This window comes from Anser cygnoides, chromosome 4, assembly GCF_040182565.1.
Source record: "Anser cygnoides isolate HZ-2024a breed goose chromosome 4, Taihu_goose_T2T_genome, whole genome shotgun sequence".
Classification (NCBI taxonomy): domain Eukaryota; kingdom Metazoa; phylum Chordata; class Aves; order Anseriformes; family Anatidae; genus Anser; species Anser cygnoides.
In genome coordinates, this window is record NC_089876.1 from 12,372,088 (window position 1) to 12,391,681 (window position 19,594).

The window sequence follows — 19,594 nt, forward strand, 5'->3', positions numbered from 1 at the left end:
ACCATGTCTCATAAACCATGAATGCAGGCCAAGGTAGTAGCTGCTGCCTCCCAGCCTCTGTTCGTGACACAAGAGCAGCATTACTCTAGTTTTCCCCTTTTTTTTTTTTAGCTAGGCTTCATCTTTTTTTAAACGTCCCTTACCAAGCACCTAATTTAGTTGTAAATTTGGCTTAGGCTAGCCAAGTAAGCCTAAGTTTTTTAAAGTTAAATAGGCAGGATCATGTGGCTACATGAGCTACTGACGTTCTCTTAAATGCTGCCGAGGCAGTAATTGATGTCATATGAACGTGGAGCCGATCAGTGCAGTTCCCTCCGAACCTCGAGCGAGTATTATGGGAAAGCTCAAAAGAGAAAGTAGTACTTTAAACCCCGTGCTGGAAGGGCAGAGTCGTTCTCTGAGCTATTTAGTTACTGTTTAAGTTATTTTCTTGTTAAGAAAAGCTGAAACTGAAAACGGAAAAGCTTGGGGGAAAAATCCTGCTGGGTGTTTTCTGCTGAGTCACTCCACTGGTTTATCAAAAGCATTTCACCAACAATGTAATACGACTCGCGCCAATCAAAATCAAATCTTTTGTTTGTGAGCTCAGAATCTGAATTCCCCTTTTGAAGGTAGAAATAACATAGTAAAATGTGGGACACCTGGGATTTGTCTGTAGTAAAAATTGGCTCCGGTTTAAATCAATCTCCACGTGGTCTCCTGCACGTATTGTCAGTGTATTAGTAATGTATATCACTAGTACAAATCCACTTCCCTTATTTAACCCTTTCTATAGTTGTCTTCTGCCAAAAGCTCCGTGGAAGGGCCAGATGCTCCGAATATCAGGGTCCTCCTAATGGAAGAAGCCAGAGCATGCAAACAAATGGCAGGTTATTCTGAATATTCACGTAGTTGCTGTGTGACATTTCAAATCAAGTCCTGGCTTCGTGGTCAGATCTAAGGAATACTGATAGTGGATTTGTTTGTTTGTTTGTTTGTTTTCTTGTTGTTGTTTTTTGTGGGTTTTTATTTTCCTAACAGCCAACCAGATTCTGGTCTCCCTTTGGCAAGCATTTCAGAAACAGCTGGTACATGACCATATGCCATCCTGGCAGTGCTGTGAGCTTATTTCCCACTTGTCCTCCTGGTCAATCAGACCTGCTCCAAGGACAGCTGGTCCCTTGGCATGTGAAGCAGCTAATGAACTTTTTCTCTGAAAAGCTGTAAGGATAGAGCATGCTAACTCCAGTCAGTGGCCTTTCCTTTCAGAACTGCTATCAAAGGTGGAAGTTCTCTAAGGGAATGTTTTGTGTTGCCCCTCTGTGACAATCTATACTAACTACTTGGGTGTGTACTGTAGGTAACAACATGTGTTTGGAAAATCAAGACGAAATGATTTGTGCTGAAAAGAATGCTGAACCGACTGAATGACTGACAGATTTTTGCCTTTAGCCGTCAGCCTCAGCAAGTGCCACTGTTTCCCTTTTTCATTCTGACCCCTGCTGGAAAGGGTCTCCAATGAATTTTTATTTTTTTTTTAAATGTATATAAGGTTCACCATGTAGTATTTTTTCCTGTTCAGGAGTATACTAAAGGAGGAGTTGCACAGCAATTCAGCATTACAATAATCGTGGCTTGTAAGCATTTTACCATCAGACACACATCTTACTTCCTTGAAATTGGTCAGTTTATAATATTCTCTAAAATTTCCTGCTAGGTGCAATAAAAAGCCGTTTTTCCCTGAGCAGGGGTTCTGTATCTGTTAACTTTGAAATTCATGATAACCAATCAGTCCCCTATTGTTCACACTTCATAAACTGTTCGTATAAAATGCTTGATAGAAACAGTCTGCGCATTCAGCATTTTAGAAATGGAGACAGAGCAACGTCCGTAAGGGAATAAATGTAGTCTAAGAACAAAAAAGATCACCCAAGTTTGCAAGATCTAAATCCAAATATATACAGAAATTTGTAGATAACTTTAAAATCCAGAAAATGGATGGACCTTAATGTAAAGTGAAACAAGGAATGTCCAACAGATACGTGACGCGTTTTATTGGATATCATAATGTACAGTTTAAGAAGTATATAATTATCTTTTTGAAATTACTTTGCTTAATTGCATGAAGGCTTGCATAACTTTTTTACTACTCTTCACGGTCAGTTTCAGGTTTTGAGTGAAGACTCATGCAAAACGTTCACACCTCCCAGAAGTAATTACTAGGTACAAATGACACATTCAAAAGGCATTCCTCAGCACTAGATCAGGTTTCAGATTCCTTTTTACTGACCCCTCTTTCACTGCGTGGTGGATAAGCAAGCTGTAGATACCCGCAGCAGCAGAGGGCCATTGGAACCAAGCTCACTTTCTTACTAGCATTAAGGACCTCATCTACATGAATGGAAAGTAGTGCTAAATTTCAGTAGGATCCGTATTAGGCCAGTTAGACCTTTTTCCTTCTAGACTTTGCTGTAACAGGTTTCAGGTGAGTCACTTGAAAAATCAACTTCATAGTTCAAAGTTGTTATTTTTTTTCCTATTTAATTTGACTACATTGCTCTAACCTCAAAATGTACTTTTACTTTTTCTGAACAAAAACTGCCCATAGGAAACTGCCTCAGAAATTGCAGGGTAGGCAATTAGGTTGGGTTCTGTAATGAAAAAGAAAGTCTGGGTTTGGTGTTGGTATTTCTTTCCTTCTTTCTTTCTTTTTTTTTTTTTTTAAACATCCTGCCTTGGTGTACACTTGCCGTTTTTCATCCTGCAGCACTAGCAGGTGGGAAACCCTAATAATACCTTGAGAAGCCTTTGGGAAGTCCAAAATAATACATGCACAGGCCTCTGTCACAACATGCTGCTTTGCGCCTAAAACAGACCACCTGAAGTCTACCGTAAGAACAGATGTGAAAGCACTGTGATAATCGCCTACACTTTGGACAAACAGCCAAGCAGTACAAAAGATAAAGAAAATGAAACCTTTATACCACATAATGAGTGTAAAAGTCCAAGTGCCTAGATATAAGCATTTGAAACAATTAAACCAAGGATCAGCTTTCACTAGGGATGTAATGAAAATGGTACAGAAAGTACAGTGTTATAAAAGTGAAACAATTTCCACAAGTGGTGAAATACAAAGCAAGTATTACATGTGATTGCATTTCAAGGACAGTCACTATAAAATATACCAATGTCTCAAAATCTGATCTTTTTTTTTGTAACGCGTATGTAGAAAAACATGAAGTCGTAATGAGGTACTAATTCAATTGCATTATATTTGTTGCTACATCAGCTATTGTCAAGCCATTAAGTTAATTACATGTTAAGTTTTAAACTAGATGAAACACATTATGACATCTGTTTTTTCCTATTTACTACAGCATTCCAGAATTACCATGTTGGAAATGTCTGAGGTTTTGGCAGCTTGCTGTCTTACAAATAGTTCATGAATACAATTAACCATCCTTGAGTAGCCTGCAGCATCAGCATCCAATCCTTGCCTTACTCGTCAGAAATATAATTATTGTTCCCCAGTAATTCCGCCAAGCATTTTTTTCATATATTGGCCATATTTTCAGTCAGTGAAAATGCTGAGAATAGAGTTGGTTGCATTATACTAGCTGCCGATCTGGCCATACATATTCGAATGAAGACTTTAAAAAGAACTATACTAAGAGAGTTATTCAGTCTCTATTAATGATTTACATGAAATTAAAAGTGAAATAAACACATGAAAATATATCAAGTTCTTAAAGCACCGAAGACGATATTCGTTTTATCCAAAACACGTATTTTCTTAACATGGTATTCTGTCACATACCCTGGTAAAAGCAAAGATCCTTTGTCTGTTAAAGGCTTATTGTTGTGGTACTTTGACATTATGTTTTAGCTGATCAAAAAAAAAAAAAAGCTTTTTTATCTGATCCTATGGTAGAAAAACTGCAAAACAAAAATACTGCTTGTTTTCAGATACTTTTAAAAAATGAAATCCATGTTTTGAAATCCGTGGCAGATAAGTGAATCTGTATGCATGATTTTTAGGCTGTAATAAACTTATGCTTTTTCTGTGTATTTCTTTCTTTGAGCTAACTGTTTTATCTGTGCAGAAGCAGGAGGGAGAATGGTCATAGATGTGACTGATAATCTGAAAAGTGCTGCCATTAAAATAACTAATTTCACGTATGTTGGAGAAGCATTAAGAGTGGCTGATTGATGCCAGCAGCCATTACAAAGAGTTCGTATAGAATAGGGAAAAAAAAGTCAATTTTGACAAAAGCAGTATTTTAAAAAGGGGTAGTGAATCCCAACCAAAAATCATTTACTATTTTAATCTTGGAAAAAACATTTCAAAATACCTGCTGAGATCTAATACCTGATTTTCCAATACTGTAACTACACCAAGGGGAGTTTTCCAGCTTGTGTGATTGACTGCAGGGCTGTCAGGCTGAAACAGAAAGAATTGAGCAGCAGGAGCGAAGGAAAGGATGTTTTTCTGTCAAGAAGTAACTAATGTTTTGATACTTTTCAACCACACTGATACCCCTCTAAAATATCTTTTGTGATAATTTGCTTTGTAATTCTAACTGAATTATATTTAGAGGCTCATTTGAAGATTTACTTGATGGCACTTGTTAAAAGGAGCAAAACTATCTGACTTTCCAAGGCTATTTTGGATCTGGTATTTACATTATAAAAGTGTTTTCTCCCAAGAAAGGTCTCTCTGTTGAGACGAAAACTGCTGCTTTCTGGATTTGATGTTGAAATTGGTGTGTCTTTTGAGTTTGATACTATTTTAATACCCACTCCCGAGAGACAAAAAGCAGGCATAGCTTTAACTGGCTGATTGAAAATTCTGTCTTGATGTGAAAACAACAACAACACACATTTTGGCAGTTGAAGAGGTTGTGAAATAAAGGAATGGTTAAATGTCTAGACCCAGCCAGACTCCCCAAGCATAGGGAAGGCGTCAGTCTTTTCACCTAATACAGGAACATTTTATTTTTATTTTTTTTTTCTTTGAGGCTGACTGTAGGTCCGGATAGAGCTAAACCAGGAACATACCCTGATCAGGTAGCACAAGGAGGAGGCACTGTAGTCCAAGCTAATGCAGTGGAGGGGTACCAGAGGAGAATATTAGATGCCAGATTTGGGACAGAACTACAGATCACAGATAGGAATATACTCCTGTGAGAGGGATCACTTAGATTTTATTTATCGAAGGGGTATGATGAATGCAGTATCATTAAATAAGAGAACTGCTTCTTACAAGTATTTTCTCCCTAAATGTCAGTGTCGATATTCAGAGGGGTGAATATGAATTGACAGTCAAGAGTATCGCTTCTTGGCTTGTTGCAATATTTTGGTTTTTGAGATTTTTCTTTCTGGGAGCATGCTTTCACAGAGGCATGTGCTTCTGCACAGTGAACGGTACTTCACTGCAACGTTTTTTTCAGGGAGGAAATGAAATCCTTCCTTAAGAAAAAAGCTGAAAAGCCCATGCATCACTGTTGTGCATAAAAGTTATTTCTGTATCTGGACATGAAACACCGCAGTGCCAAAAATACTATGGCAAGATTTCTTTCACAGTCAATGAAAAACTGTAAGCCCTTGTAAAAAGGAATTCAGTGCACCTGTACGAGGCACTGGCATCTCTGGATGTGCATTGGACCACCAGCTGATTCAGGAGTCCCCTATACTGAAGTGGAGATCAACTTGGAGCTCATCAGTGGAAAATGGTATTGAAATCATCTGAAGAGTTAGCAGATTTGGCCTTGCCAGAAGCGTCTTTGGCCACCAAGAAGTTTTTAGGAGTAAGTAGAATGTCAAAGAATATCAAAACAGACCCAAACTCCCTATCTCCTGCTGCTGAAAATACTCCTTTGAAATGAGAAGTTTGGGATGCAAGTTCTATTTCCAGTTTATTCAAGTCCATAATGGAAAATGTAAATATTATCCCTAGCTCATGAATTACTGCGAGTTACCAGGAGGGCAGATGTGGACCTCATCCTAAGCTATTCTCTCAGCTGCTGGTGAGAGCAGTCTTCTGGAAGAGCTCTCTCCACAGGCAGGATAAGACTGCTAATGTCAGCTGGGAGCACTAAATGGATTTTGAGCTAAACTCAGTGCTATTCGTGGGAATGGGCTCTCTGGGGATGAGTTTAGACACTTCTTTCTCAATTACAACTTTAAGAGTTCATTTTGGGATACGTCTAAGTATCTAAGTATGAGAGTCTCTGTAGCAGATTTTGCAGTCCAATGTGGAAATTTTAGTAAGTTTTAAGCTCTTCCTTGGATAATAGGAGACCTGACTAGCTCTCTTGGATTTAGGCACCATGCAGACCAGAGCTAGTAGGAAAGAGCTAGTAGGAAGACCACTGAGCAGAGAAAGGCTGTTATAACTGAAATGTATTATTTGCCTTCTTTTTAAAGACATGCACATTTGGAAAAGTGTGGAAGGCAGCTTCCCTGAACACAGTCACTCAGCTTTTTGAGTGAGGGGGTAAATTCCCATAGTTCAGATTCACCTCTTTAAGATATTTGATAGATTTGCTGTGCCTATGTGCACTATTTCTTCTGTGAATGAGGTTAACCATATAATAGTAGTCTTCATATTCCTTGTTTCTTAGATTTAGCATTGTCTAATAGCTTACCGTGCAGTGATATAAGACATTCAGCTCTGATTTCTTTTCAGCATACTCATTAACTGACTTTTCTAGACAGTCACTGCTTGTCATTACTTGTGGCAAGGGAGTTTTGAAAACTTATATGAGCTACTGACAGAAAGAACTGTCCCACTGGTTTTACAAAGAAAACCTAATATACATATAGCTAATTAAATTAGCAATAGCTAAGCTGAAATTTAACAACTGCCTGATTTCACCCGTGTTAGCGGTCTCATCCAAAGTCAAGACCAGTGCTTAGGTTTTTCTGTGATTGTTCTCAGATGTTGAGTGCGTGATTGCAAATATTCTGCTTGCTCTAGTTACATGAAATGATAACAAACTTCCATGATTTGTTACATTTATTTTATTTATTTATATTTTTACCCATAAATGCAGAGAACATTCTATCTGCACGCTTTTTTCTGGCTCACCATCCCATTTCAGGTGTCCACTTGACATGTCTCATAGAGGGTAGCTAGGCCTTCAGTTTGTGCAGTGGCAGGTTAAATCAGCATACTTCTTTGCTTGTCATGTTGATTTTGGAGGAATTTCTTTTTAATTCTGTAATGATTATGTTCTCCAATGCACTTCTTTTATTTTCTGTGGTGGTAGGTTTTGTAATGTCAGCTGATATTATATTCCTTTGGCACACCTATCATTTGCATGCACATAAGGCACTGAAGGTGCTCATTATTTTCAGCTAACAAGTAATCTTGTTCCCACTTAATTTGAAATACATTGTTCTTTGTATCCTAATTTTGGCTGTTACAGTTACTTGCCTCATTGCATTTGGATTACACTGCACTGTGTTTTAATACATCATATTTAAAACCTGCAAGATAAAACATCACAATAAATAGGGATGTAGATTCAACTGCAATGGAAACATTACGGCAGCTAGGGAGGTTACCGTGATTCATCACCTGTCAAGTGTACTTCATCATAGGCACAGTGGGCAGTGTGGGACTGCTCCATTGAGTAGAGGCTCTGTGTCTCTGCCGGTCTCGCCAGGCTCTCAGTCTCCTCAGGGCTGAACAGAGAGGGCTGTACCAACATGTTCCTGAACTCACGACAACGGAGTGAGCTCAGCTTGTCTCTACAGACAAGCTCTTGTGCTAATACTATTGCAGCAGCAACCCGTCCTCAGAAGGAGCTGGGAGGGTTCATCGAAGGTTCATGCACCTGCATTCTCCACTTTTTTAATGCTGGAGGACAAATACGTACACCAGTCTCTGCTTGCCAAGTGATGGCAAACCACTCCTTCATGTGGAAGCAGCAACTTCTGCTGAGATTCATGCACCTTCTGAATTAGTCATTTCCTTTCATCTCCACTCCAAGCTTGTACAAGATGGTAATGATGGTACGAGAGGAATTGTCCTGTGGGCTGTATTTGGCTTGCACAACACCCACGGTAGTGTATCATATTTGCAGACAGTATCAGTTACTGTTTGCAGTGGCTAAATGTCTCAGGAAGAGATGAACATAATGCCAACAAAAGAAGTAAGCTTCATAATTTAAGTTATCTAGTTGGGAAAGTTTTACCACATACAGCTGTAAATGCTGTTTTCTTCCTGCGTAAGGGTTGTTTTGCTTTCAGTCCTTTTTCCAACATATAATGGAAAAAAAACCCCAATGTGTATGCTACAATGTAAGGGAGTCCACAAGAAGTCATAACAGAATGCTTATATTGTATTGAAAAACTTTCACTGAAAAACTTGCTCTGAAGATAAGTGAAAAATGTGGTCTGCATTTAGTTTTGCAGTAGAGAACATACACTGTTAAGTCTCAATGCCGGGAAGGGCTCTTGGGGGAAGGACCATACAAGCTCTTTCTGAGCCTATAGCATATATATGTTTCCCACCTCCAGAATTCTGCCATTTAGGTTGTGGACTTCTAGAAAGCACAGAATAACAGTGATACAGCCACATTTTCAATACAGCAAAATGTTAGAGGTGAAACTATACTGAGATGAATCTACGGTTAATATAAAAAAATCCCTTACTCCCCTGGGAAGAAGAAAATACTGGTTGCAAAGTTTGTTGCAAGGTCCATAAAAATAAAAGCATATATACATAAATGTACATTAATATGTTAGTATACATACATGTCTAGAAATTATGCTGGTATTTCAGATAGGAGCGTTGAATGGTATGTCTGGGCATTTCTCAGTATACATGTACTTCATTTCCATGTGTGTTTCAAGAGATTGACTGAATTCTTGAAGGTGAATGATAAGGGAGTGTGGGTTGTGGAGCACTAAGATAATGCAGAGAGTCACCTGCAGGGTATGAAAAGGGTGGAGCTACTAAATTTAATATGTCAGACCTCACAGAAGTTGAATATTTAAGTTGTCTCTGTGTCATTTAATACATTTTTCAGCATCTCATCATCTCTTAGATCTCTTTTGGTGGATTGTCTGAAGACTGTGCCCCAGTAATATTGAAATACCGGTTTAAAATGTCTGAAGATTGTGTCCCAGTCATACTGAAATACTGGTTTACAATGATAAATATTCCTTCAGGAGTACATGCTGTTAAGCTGCTCTTTTAAAAACTGAAGTGTATACTGAGACTTAAACATGTGCTGAGATATCCTTGATTTCTCTGGGATTTAATCACAGGTTAAAGCGGTTTCTTGAACACGGGCCGGTAAAAATAAACAATTTATAGCTAATTGAGAAGGAGGAACACAGACAGTTAAGATTTTGGTCTGCTCTTGTCATCCATACACACATGTTGAAAATGTCATTTTCATATAAATCTGGACAAAATTAGAGCTCTTTAAAAGGAGTTCATAATTTGCATAAGGTTTTCAGTAATAGCACAGGACAAGATTAAGGGATACAGGTAGGAAATCTGTAAAAGAGAGAAAGGAGTACATCAGAGCCTGCATCTGAACTTAGAAGTCATTGAATTTGGAGAATTAATTCAAACCTATTCTCTACAGCAAACATGATTTGGAATGGCCAGTAGACACTGGGATGATATCCAAAAGCCAATTAATAAAACAAAAGCTATTCATGTATTTAATGACATGCATCCTGGCAAACAGCTTAGTAGAACTGATACTGATAAAGCCAATGGAGCATGGTTATCAGTATTCAAGACTATACCTTAAATATTGGAAGGATTTACCTGGACTTGCAGAATGAACATTTTCCATACCTAAGGGAGTTTCTACTTTATAGAAAATAATGCATTAATACAATTCAAAGATTCGGTGCCATTTAAGAGAATTTCTTACATATACCAAGAGTATGGGAAATATGAAAAAGGAAAGGATCAGTCCATTATGAAATAATTTAAATAACTTGAAAACCAAAAACAAAAACACATGCATCTTTTAGATTCTTCTCTGTGCTATTCCAATAAAAATAGATTATAAACATTTCAAATATTAAGAAAGTATTACTAATATGTGCAACTTTAGCCAGTATATATAAAACAGAGGCAATTGTAAAAGCGAAATAGAGGCAATTCCAAGTAAGCAAGTGTAGCTAGTCACCCACACATACCATGCAAAAAAATAGGACTAGCTTTTGTTTCCTTTGTTCCAGTTTAGTGCTGCTTACATTTGACCCCTTACAGAACCAAAGCAGTGTGACTGAGCCCACATGTGATCTTGCAGTGGCAGAACAGGCTGCCTGGAACTTACTTATGGGAACACCTCACAATTCCAATCCTGAAAATATCTTCACATATGATTTTTTTTTCTGTATCTGAGATTTACATAAAAGATGTGCCACATGCCAGATAATTATCCAAATAAAAACTCTTTTTTTTTTTTTTTTTCAGTTTAACTGTAGTAAATTTACTACTAAGGGACAGCAAGGAACAATGGGCTCCAAATCTTGGCTCAGTTTATTAGATCCCACGTCTGTGTACTGTTTTCTCGTTTCCAAGCGTGCTGTATGTCCTTCCCAGCTGCCAGGCAGTGCATGATGCATTCAGTTCACTGCTTCACAGGACACACCTGGTTACAGTGTCAGAAACAAGGTTACTCGATGATTCAGCCTAATGGAATTACTGGTCGCAACTGGTAATGGAGTTACTCGCAGCCATCGCTCTATAAACACATAATGAGGGGAAACTTCAAAAAGAGGTAATTCTGCCAAGCAGATCAATTGTGTCCATTTGGGTATTTGAGAGAGTAAATTGGAAAAAAAAAAAAAGTGTGTTTGATTGAGGTAATCTGTATGAAAATTTGTGTTTTCTTTTACAGGGACTTTTTACAGAAATTAATACCTCAAACTGAAAAATTGCATTCAAGAATTTGGAGCTTTGAACTTCTTCTGAAATCCAGATTCTGATTTGGAGCCAAAATTAGCAAATTACCTAACAATCAGAGCTGCAGCTTCTTCCTTTAATGGTGGCTATTGCACAAGCAAAGGAAAAGGTATTGGAGCTAATAGCGATTCCCCAGCTAATATGTAACACTTTGTCATGTTACTCCCCAGAGTGCTCTACAAATTGGCCTTCTCTCATTTTATGGAGGAAGAAAGAGGCGCAGAGAGATAAGGTGGTTTCCTGGAGGCCTCGGAGCAGGCCGGAGGCAGCGCCCATGCCTCCTCGGCCTAGTCCTGCGGCCTTGTCTGCTGGCACCCGGGTGCTCGCTGGTCACCATGAGCAGACAAAAACCTTCTGTAGACAGTGTGCATCACCTTCCACTGTCATGCAGTGTGTTTCTCCTTTGTATATGTGTATATCCCCTTGCTTTCTCAGACTGGAAGAACAAGGAAAAAATCCCTTCAATTTTCAAGATGAGAAAGTGGAGCATTGTAGTAAAATTAGTGCTGGCAGGAACATTTATCCCTCTGTGACCTTTCCCTGTTTCCTTTAAATGAGCAGCTTCTCTCCCTGCAGTCTTTGTGATTCCCTCTTTGTGCCTGTTCAAAGAATCAGTTGAGACTGATTCAAGCACTTTCACAGGCAGCAGCCAGACGAATACATTGCATTTCACTGAGCTGCAAATGCTGGTTAAGTCACAAGATGCTCAGACATGAAAGGCTCTATCTTAAACAAGGGACATGTTCGCTTCTCTTTTCTCCTCCTCTTTCCTGTGTGTGAGAGGGGTAAGATTCACTTATTATCATTTATTTGTGGAACAGGGAATCTGATCTCTTCATAAGTCATGTAGCAATTTAACTATCTGAGCTGAGTAAGCTTTTACAACCCATTTAATTGTACTGTTTAAATTGATGTGTGGTTATACTGGTATGAAGGTGTTTTACACTATCACTGTTTTTCCTTCTGCTAAGGAAAATATGAACTACAGTCATGGAATCATAGAGCTATAGAACAGCTCGGGTTGGAAGGGACATTAAAGACCACCCAGTTCCAACCCCGTGCCATGGGCAGGGACACCTCCCACCAGACCAGGCTGCCCAGGGCCCCATCCAGCCTGGCCTTGAACACCTCCAGGGATGGGGCACCCACAGTTTCTCTGGGCAACGTGTTACAGTGCCTCACCACCCTCTGAGTGAAAAATTTTCTCCTAAATTCTAATCTAAATCTCCCCTCTTAGTTTAAAACCATTCCCCTTTGTCCTGTCACTGTCTGCCTGAGCAAAAAGTTGCTCTCCATCTTTTTTATAAGTCCCCTTTAAGTACTGAAAAGCTGCAATAAGGTCACCCCAGAGCCTTCTCTTCCTCAGGCTGAACATCCCCAGCTCTCTCAGCCTTTCTTCATAGGAGAACACGTAATGACACAGTGCCAGCTAAATTGGAGAAGTACAGCTTTAACTGTAGAAATACAGTCAGGTCAGCACAACTTTCTATCGTAAACAAGGCCTATATTGCACAGCCCAAGGCTAGATTGCTCCCTTTTTCAAAAGGTCTGCCTACAGAATATGCACAACCAGTGTAACTAGTTGTGTTTTAATAAATAATAATGATATGTGTCTAATTACAACAGCACGTCTAGGCATTTCCTGTAGGCCTCTCGCAGGGTGATGAGGCGCTCCTCACCTCACCACACAGCCACAATTACAATATACGTAATTTCAGAGCTATGGACTGCTGGCAAGTAAGCACTGTCCATCTAGAAGAAAAGTATTGTCTGCAATTGCTTTCAAGGGCTCAGCCAGGCAAATGTTTACTCACAGGCACAGCTTTTATGACCATGAATAGTCCCCCTGATTTCAAAGGGATTATGTCTGGTAGTAAGTATTTGCAGAATCAATGCCTTAATCAGCATGCTTAAATGTTTAATTTTGTCTCTCCAAACATGTTTGCAGGATGCTAAACTAGTCTCATGATTCTCTACATGCAGGTTAGCTCCTCTTTTGGAAGTGCACTGCATTTCAATTTTTAAAAAGCTCAGGCAAGCAAAACCCACTGTTGCACTTACTACAAGGTGTATCACGGTGTTTCGCGATGGATATAGTAGTCAGAATATCGCACAGGCAAATACGTCAATAGGAATGTGCAAATAATCAGATATAAAAGTGCAAATAATCAAATGACATTGTTCCAAAATCTTGTCGAATAGTGGGATCTGGAAACTGGAGGTTGGATTGATTGCTAGAATGAACAGATACCATTCACTGACGTCAAAGGCTAAGGTAAAATGGAAAAAAATCAAGTAGAAAATAAGGCTTTTGTGGAAAGAAAAAAGGCCACTAATTTTTTTTTTTGATATTTTTTTTTCCTCCTCTTTTCTTAACATGTGGCCTGTTCTGGTTTTGCCCTGTTGTCTTGCTGTTACTTTTTCCTTTCTCTATACCCTTTTAATACTTCTGTGCAGCGCTAAATCCAAAGAATCAGTTTTGTCTGTTACTACAAAATCTGTGTGGTTTGTTGAGTGCTCCCATCTGCCAAAAATCAATGACAGGACTTTGGCTCTTGATGTTTCCCCCTAATGCTTAAACTGTTATAGATCACTACAAAATTTAGCCACAAAGGTGCTCAGCTTCCTCCTTGTAAGAGGAAATGCCCTTGAAGGTATCTCGAGCCCTTTCCAAGGAGCTCCAGGAAGACAAATGGTCTATGCTGTCCAAATTGATCTGCTGCAAATCTTGCATCTCCTTCTTACCTTCTGTCATCCACTAAGCCTCAGTGTGCACCTGCAAATTCAGTCAGGCACCTGATGGCTGGCTGTGTAGGTGAGAAATTCAGACACATGTGATAGCTGGGCCCATACCTGAGCTCCACCTCTCTGTAAGCATGGGTGATGCCCATACATTCCAAAAATGTGTTGAGACCTCCACGCTGAAGATGTACTTGGTGTGCAGCACCTGGGTTATGAACACAATTTTACATTTCGGCAGTGTGATTAAAAACAGAGTCACAGCTTTCTCGAAATTTTCTAGAAAATGTTGCAGAGAAGGTAGAGTTATCCTACAGCAGCTGGAAATTACATGAACCTAATTGTGTCTTTATTTACAAAATGTAATAATGAAAATCAAAATCCACAGTACAATCAATACATGTTGCCATTGCTCTCATTAATGTATGCACATAAATAAGAGTACAGGGAGAAACTGTATGTATATATGATGAGGTTAGTACTTCACTTGGTGTTTTCACTGCTGAGATATACTACCAATAAACATCATTTAATGTTAATAAAGTAACATTAATAATTTAAAAATGGGAACTGCTTACTAGCAGCACTTCAGTAAAAAAGTATTTGAAGATTATAGAAGAAGAAAGGCACAGATGAGTCAACAACATATTGCTGCACAAAAGCAAACATCCTATGAGGTGGTATTTAGATGAGTGTTTCATTTAAGTAAAACCAAACAATCCTTTCACACTACTCACCATGTTAAAGGTCTGAACTTAAAAATTAATTGTGTCTGTTTTTGTAGATCAATGAGAGGAAGAATCCAAGTAAGAGCAACAGGACTCATTGCCTTCCCTGGTTCTTCAGGACCAGAACCACTAACTGAGATGCTGCAGAGAAATTTACTGTGCGCATTTTTGGATCTAGATGATTTGTGTAAGTGTTGGATGTTCATAAACTAAGCAGGGAGTGAGATATTATTGACCTACATGCCACTGAAAGTATTTACACTTGGTGAAAAATATAATGACCACCCTGTTCACAAAGCAGCACAGACCTTGCATAAACTGGGGCTGAAAATTTAAGGGTCTCTATAGCAAGAGCGACTTAGAAAGAGATTATATTGGGGCAGTGCTGAAGTAGCAAGGCATCTCTCTCCTGGCCAAGATTGTCAGAGGCAGCAGCGTACAATAGGAGATTAGACGAGGAGCCAACAGACTGAATGCAAATCCTTCTGTTATTGACCCACTCAGCAGTTGTGTTAAGGTCAGTGTTTCTCTCTCTTTCCCTTCCCACTGTACTTCTTGTCTTCTCCTTTATGTATTTTGACCTTTTTGCCACCTTTGACTTTTATTTCTTTGGAGCCTGCCGATCTTTCCCTGTGTTTCCCCAGCGTTTAGCACAATGAGTCTCTGAGACCTTGTACGACACTGTAGATGCTACTGCAGTAGTAATTTAGCAGGGAGGAAATGAATTTCTTTCACAGGCAGAGAAATTATCCCAAATATATATTAACATCTGAGACTTGAATTTTAACAAATGGCTCTCTGCTTCTGCGGCATCCACTTCAGCATGCCATTGACTTCACAGTAAGTATGCTGCAGACTGAAGCTATACATATGCTGCAGACAGCTTTCCTTTGGCTGCATACTGCAGAAGTTAGACTGGCATTAACAGCTGCCTGCAGCACAGGTTACAGTAAAGTGTATCATGTTCACATCATCATTACATACCTTGGATTCCTCTGTAAGCCTCAAGTCTGGGGGTGAGGAGAGTCCTTTGGACCATAAATATATTAGCTTGCCACAGTGAACTATGTAGCTCTGTCTTTCAGCTAAGAAAAAAAAATACTTTTATTCCACAGATGTATTATTGAGACTGCTGAAGAGCAAATCAAGACGTGATTTTCTCCTTTGTTACAGAAACTTGGAGACATTTCTGTCTGCCACAGATATTACAAATATTCTTAATGCACCTACATCTCTGAAGCAAGGTTAAGTGTAAATCTTCATTCACAATGCAACTTGGATAATTAACAAGTGTGCTTACAGCTAAGTGTGCAATAAAATAGTTCATTATTATTCATTATGCAGTTTGTAGAGGGCTGGCAATTCTCTTAAAGGGAATAGGAGCAAGGCTGTAGAAACAAGAGGTAATTATTAGAAACCTATGGAAAAGAGAGCTGTGGCTTTTATGATGCATGAACGCTATGGCTAAGAAGTGGACCGAAGGGACAGAGGATCAAAGATGATTAGGAAAAGAAGCATGCTGCTTTTACATGGGGAAGCATTTGCAGAAAAATAATAAAAAAAAAAGTTTCACTTTCCTTAGTACAGTATCTTAGTACAGTATCCTTAAAAAAGGCCCCAACAAACATTAGGGAAAAAAAAAAAGCATGAACATAGAGGTGGGAATCCATCTAACTGAGCATGGACCCTTTTTTTTTTTTTTTTTTTCTTCATCAAAGTTCACTATGAAGTTAGGAGGTAAAGATTTTTAAAGATAATGTGTATTTGAAACTAATTGTGTCCACAGCTACAAGAATAAGTTTGGCATAAGCAGAAACGCTTCATTGCCTTTCCTGATATGGGAAGCAGGGCATGACACAGATGTCTCTGACTGAAAACAAGTTCTCTTTTTTTTTTCTCATTTGCTGTCAAAGTTTAACAAACTTATTTGCATTCACTTCTCTCAAGTTTTCTGATAGTTGTGTCACTTGCAGGCAAACCTTTGTGACATGAAATGCAGCAGTCAGCTCATCAGCACTACAAACTCTGAGTTGCACCACTTGCTGCAAAAAAATAAGCAGGAGATTAAACAGATTCTGAATATAAGATATTAACGTGTTTGTTTGTACTTGGAAATCATCACCAGTTTTGAATCTTCCCAGAGAAATTGCCCTGCAAAGCAATTTCCCCCCCTGGACTCAGCACGCTGCTTCTGCATCATTCCCAATCCCCGCTAATCCTGGGCACAAAAAGCCCACGCGGCCGCTGCGTGCTGCTGCGGAGCACGGCGCTGCGGTCACGGGGATGGACCTGCACGGTGGCTTTTCACCTTGGTATATTGCCTTGCATCAAACGAATCACGTCCAGAGCTTAAAAACACTCATCTGCAAACAGTTCAGTTAATAGGAGACACCCTGCTGCCACATGCAGACCGTTCTGCAGCAAATGGCAGGGGTCTGCAGGTTCAGCCTGCGCTGCAGCTCGGCCGTGAGCACCTCTTGCAAAGCGAGGACACCAACCCCTCCGGCAGGGTATGCAGAAGTTAATTCCCAAAGCAGTGCTGCTAATTGCTTAGTGTACTTGAACAGGTGGAAATTAGTAACTCAACTTTTTGTCCGATGGCGTTTGCAGAAAGATCCCCTGCAAATGTTCTCAGCCCGTGCTGCTATTGCTACCACACTAATGATGTGCAGCGCGGTGGCTCTGAAAGGCACCGGTCATAAATCAGCTGCCAGCTGCGAGGGTATCAGTGACCCCAGAAAAATGTGCTCTGCTGGGGGACGGGGGAGGACACCAGAGATAGCTGCTTGCTCTTTCTAGTCGATTAGACATCCAGAGCCCTACAAGTACAGCTGGCCTTGTCATATGCAACATGCCAAAGCCAAAGACGGCTGAGCGTCGAGAGCTGCTCTTAGCTCATGATGTGTGGTCCTAGTCCTGCGAGTGATCTGCGAGCATGAACTTCCTGATCCCTGCAAGAGTACATGAGGGAGGCCGAAGGCATCTCATAACAGACACGGAGCTATGTTGAACATTTAGGTGCCTACGCACTTTTTTTTTTTTATCTTTTGGCAAATCCCTACAACTCGAACAGGAATTAAGGCATTAAAAAGGGAAACCTTTTTATAAGCAAAAAAAGAAGGCGTGAATCAACATAGCGTGAAATAGAGAGATATTGTAATGCAGACAGAGAGAAAACTCTTGTTTCTAAAAAAAAATAATAATAAAATGCATGCCATATAGCTACCCGGAGCCCCAGCAGTGCAGCTGGTGTGGCTCGGTCTGAAAGATCAGCCCAGCATGGGAGCGGAGATGAAAGCACCCAGAGGAGCCCCACGCACTTTCATCCTGAGTTATCACCATGCAGCAGCGTTACAGCCGCAGAGGAAAATAACCACCCCACGACGAGTTTAAGGTGAGCAGGGCTCTGCAGCTACGGAGACAATCTTGGAGCTGCCAGCCCGGCTCAAGATTTCTCTTCTGGCTTCTCCGTACAGCATCTGGGTCTGAAAGAGACCAGCTTCTAATTCTGAAACTTCCACTGCGATATTCGTGTACTTCCTTAAACCGGAGATTTGTACAACTTGAAACAAGCCTCTTGGCCTCACCGATCACTCTGTGGGAAAACAAGGCAGATAGATAAAAAAAGATCACTTCCTTCCCCCCCGCCCTAATTCCCTGTTTTTACCATGTTTTGCAAAAGCAAATTCCCAAACACTGTATGCCCTTGAAAATACCTTTTTTTTTTTCCACTTTTAATTTCTATTTGCAAACACTGTTTCCAGTTTAAATACCCTACGAAGAATTAAATATCTTTACAGTTAAACCTGAAAGCGGCCGACCCCAAAACGCCAACAGTTTTTGCAGCTGTTTTTGTGGTGTGAGCCTGCCTCCTTTCCGTGTTTACGCAAACACGCTTTATCCCGTTTTATTATTGCTAAACTCCTGCCGATCGCCCGTTTCAGAGAAATATCTGCTCGTGACCTGGCAGGCATCCCGCCGCCGATAACCCCGACCGTCCCCGCTGAGGCCCCGGCTAATCGCAGCTCCCCACCTGCCTGCCTCCCCTGTGAGCCCTACCAAACCCTGCTCACACTGCCGGGAGCTGCTGCATGTGCAGTCTGGCCAAGTTATCCCTCACGGGATCACGTTTTCAGTATTTCTTCACCCCTTTGCTCCGCTAAGGAAGAATTCAGCTTTCGCTGGCTGCTTTGTGTCATGTCAGGTGGCCTTCTGTAAATACAGAGGCTGCAAATGCTCCGTTATGAGCTCGTCTATGGGAAGCTGTGCCTGGATTTTTGCAAAAAAATGTGTGGAAAAAAGATTGAAGTTTTCAAGGTTCCTTTACTGCTGCTAAAAAATGAATCATCTATACATAAAAATTAGGTAAACTTAAAAAATGGCACGTTAACATACCTATAAAGAACAAGTGCATAGCAATGATATAAATACTGTCTGTATCAAGATCTAGAATATAATTACAGGCTCAATTTTCTGAGGGATGAAATAGGCTATTTTTCAGAAATTTGGTTCTGTCTGTTCCTCAAAGATACTGAATAAAATGATATAAACTTTGTCCTGCTGCATCATTCATACTAATCAGAAAATTGCCTCTTTTTTTTTTTCGTAATACCTTTAGTAGTACAATTGCTTCTTGGAGAATTATAGCAATGACAGGGTATTTCAACCTTGATGACTGGGTAATACTAAAGTATGGCTATGGTACAGTAATTCAGATTGTTGCAGGTACAGTGGGTAATGGTAAAGTATGTTTTCTCCTGGCTTTTTTTTTTTTCCTTTAAATAAATGCAAGCAGTTCTCAAGGCTTGCCACTGAATTTATATTTTCCAGTGGATTTCCAGACTTTTAGGTATCCATCCTACCCATCCCCTCTTCCTGCAAAGCAGCAGAAAGGGTGATCAGTAGTATTTTCATTTAACTCCTGTATTCTATATTGCAAGTTGGTTTACTATTGTGATGGATGTAGCGATATGTCAGGCTGGGTTTTGCATGAAATAAATAGTAATCAGCCAGTCTCAGGTTGGCATTAAAGTGCTGCGTAGGCAGAGTTCCCAGTCCACCTGAGAAGTCCAGTAGTGCTCAGATACCTAAAACAGATTTATGTACAGCTCTGCTGGGCCCGACAGGGCTTACGGGAACGAAATGGCTACGTCGCATTTCAGAAGTGGCACAGATGCTGTGAGGTCTCAAGATGCGGTGTGAC

The 19,594-nt window shown here is 40.0% G+C and overlaps 2 long non-coding RNA genes across 2 annotated transcripts; one reads left to right on the plus strand and one right to left on the minus strand.

The window, feature by feature from the left end:
• The first annotated feature begins 10,506 nt into the window (after nucleotides 1–10,506).
• Nucleotides 10,507–17,403, plus strand: LOC106035029 (uncharacterized). Its single transcript, XR_010830954.1, has 4 exons — nucleotides 10,507–10,739; nucleotides 10,860–11,033; nucleotides 14,448–14,578; nucleotides 15,507–17,403. It is a non-coding gene; the product is annotated as an uncharacterized lncRNA (long non-coding RNA).
• Nucleotides 17,404–17,530: 127 nt separating this feature from the next.
• LOC125179984 (uncharacterized) lies at nucleotides 17,531–18,766 on the minus strand. Its single transcript, XR_007158164.2, has 2 exons — nucleotides 18,108–18,766; nucleotides 17,531–17,986 (listed from the first exon to the last, which is right to left on the minus strand). It is a non-coding gene; the product is annotated as an uncharacterized lncRNA (long non-coding RNA).
• Nucleotides 18,767–19,594: the final 828 nt, after the last annotated feature.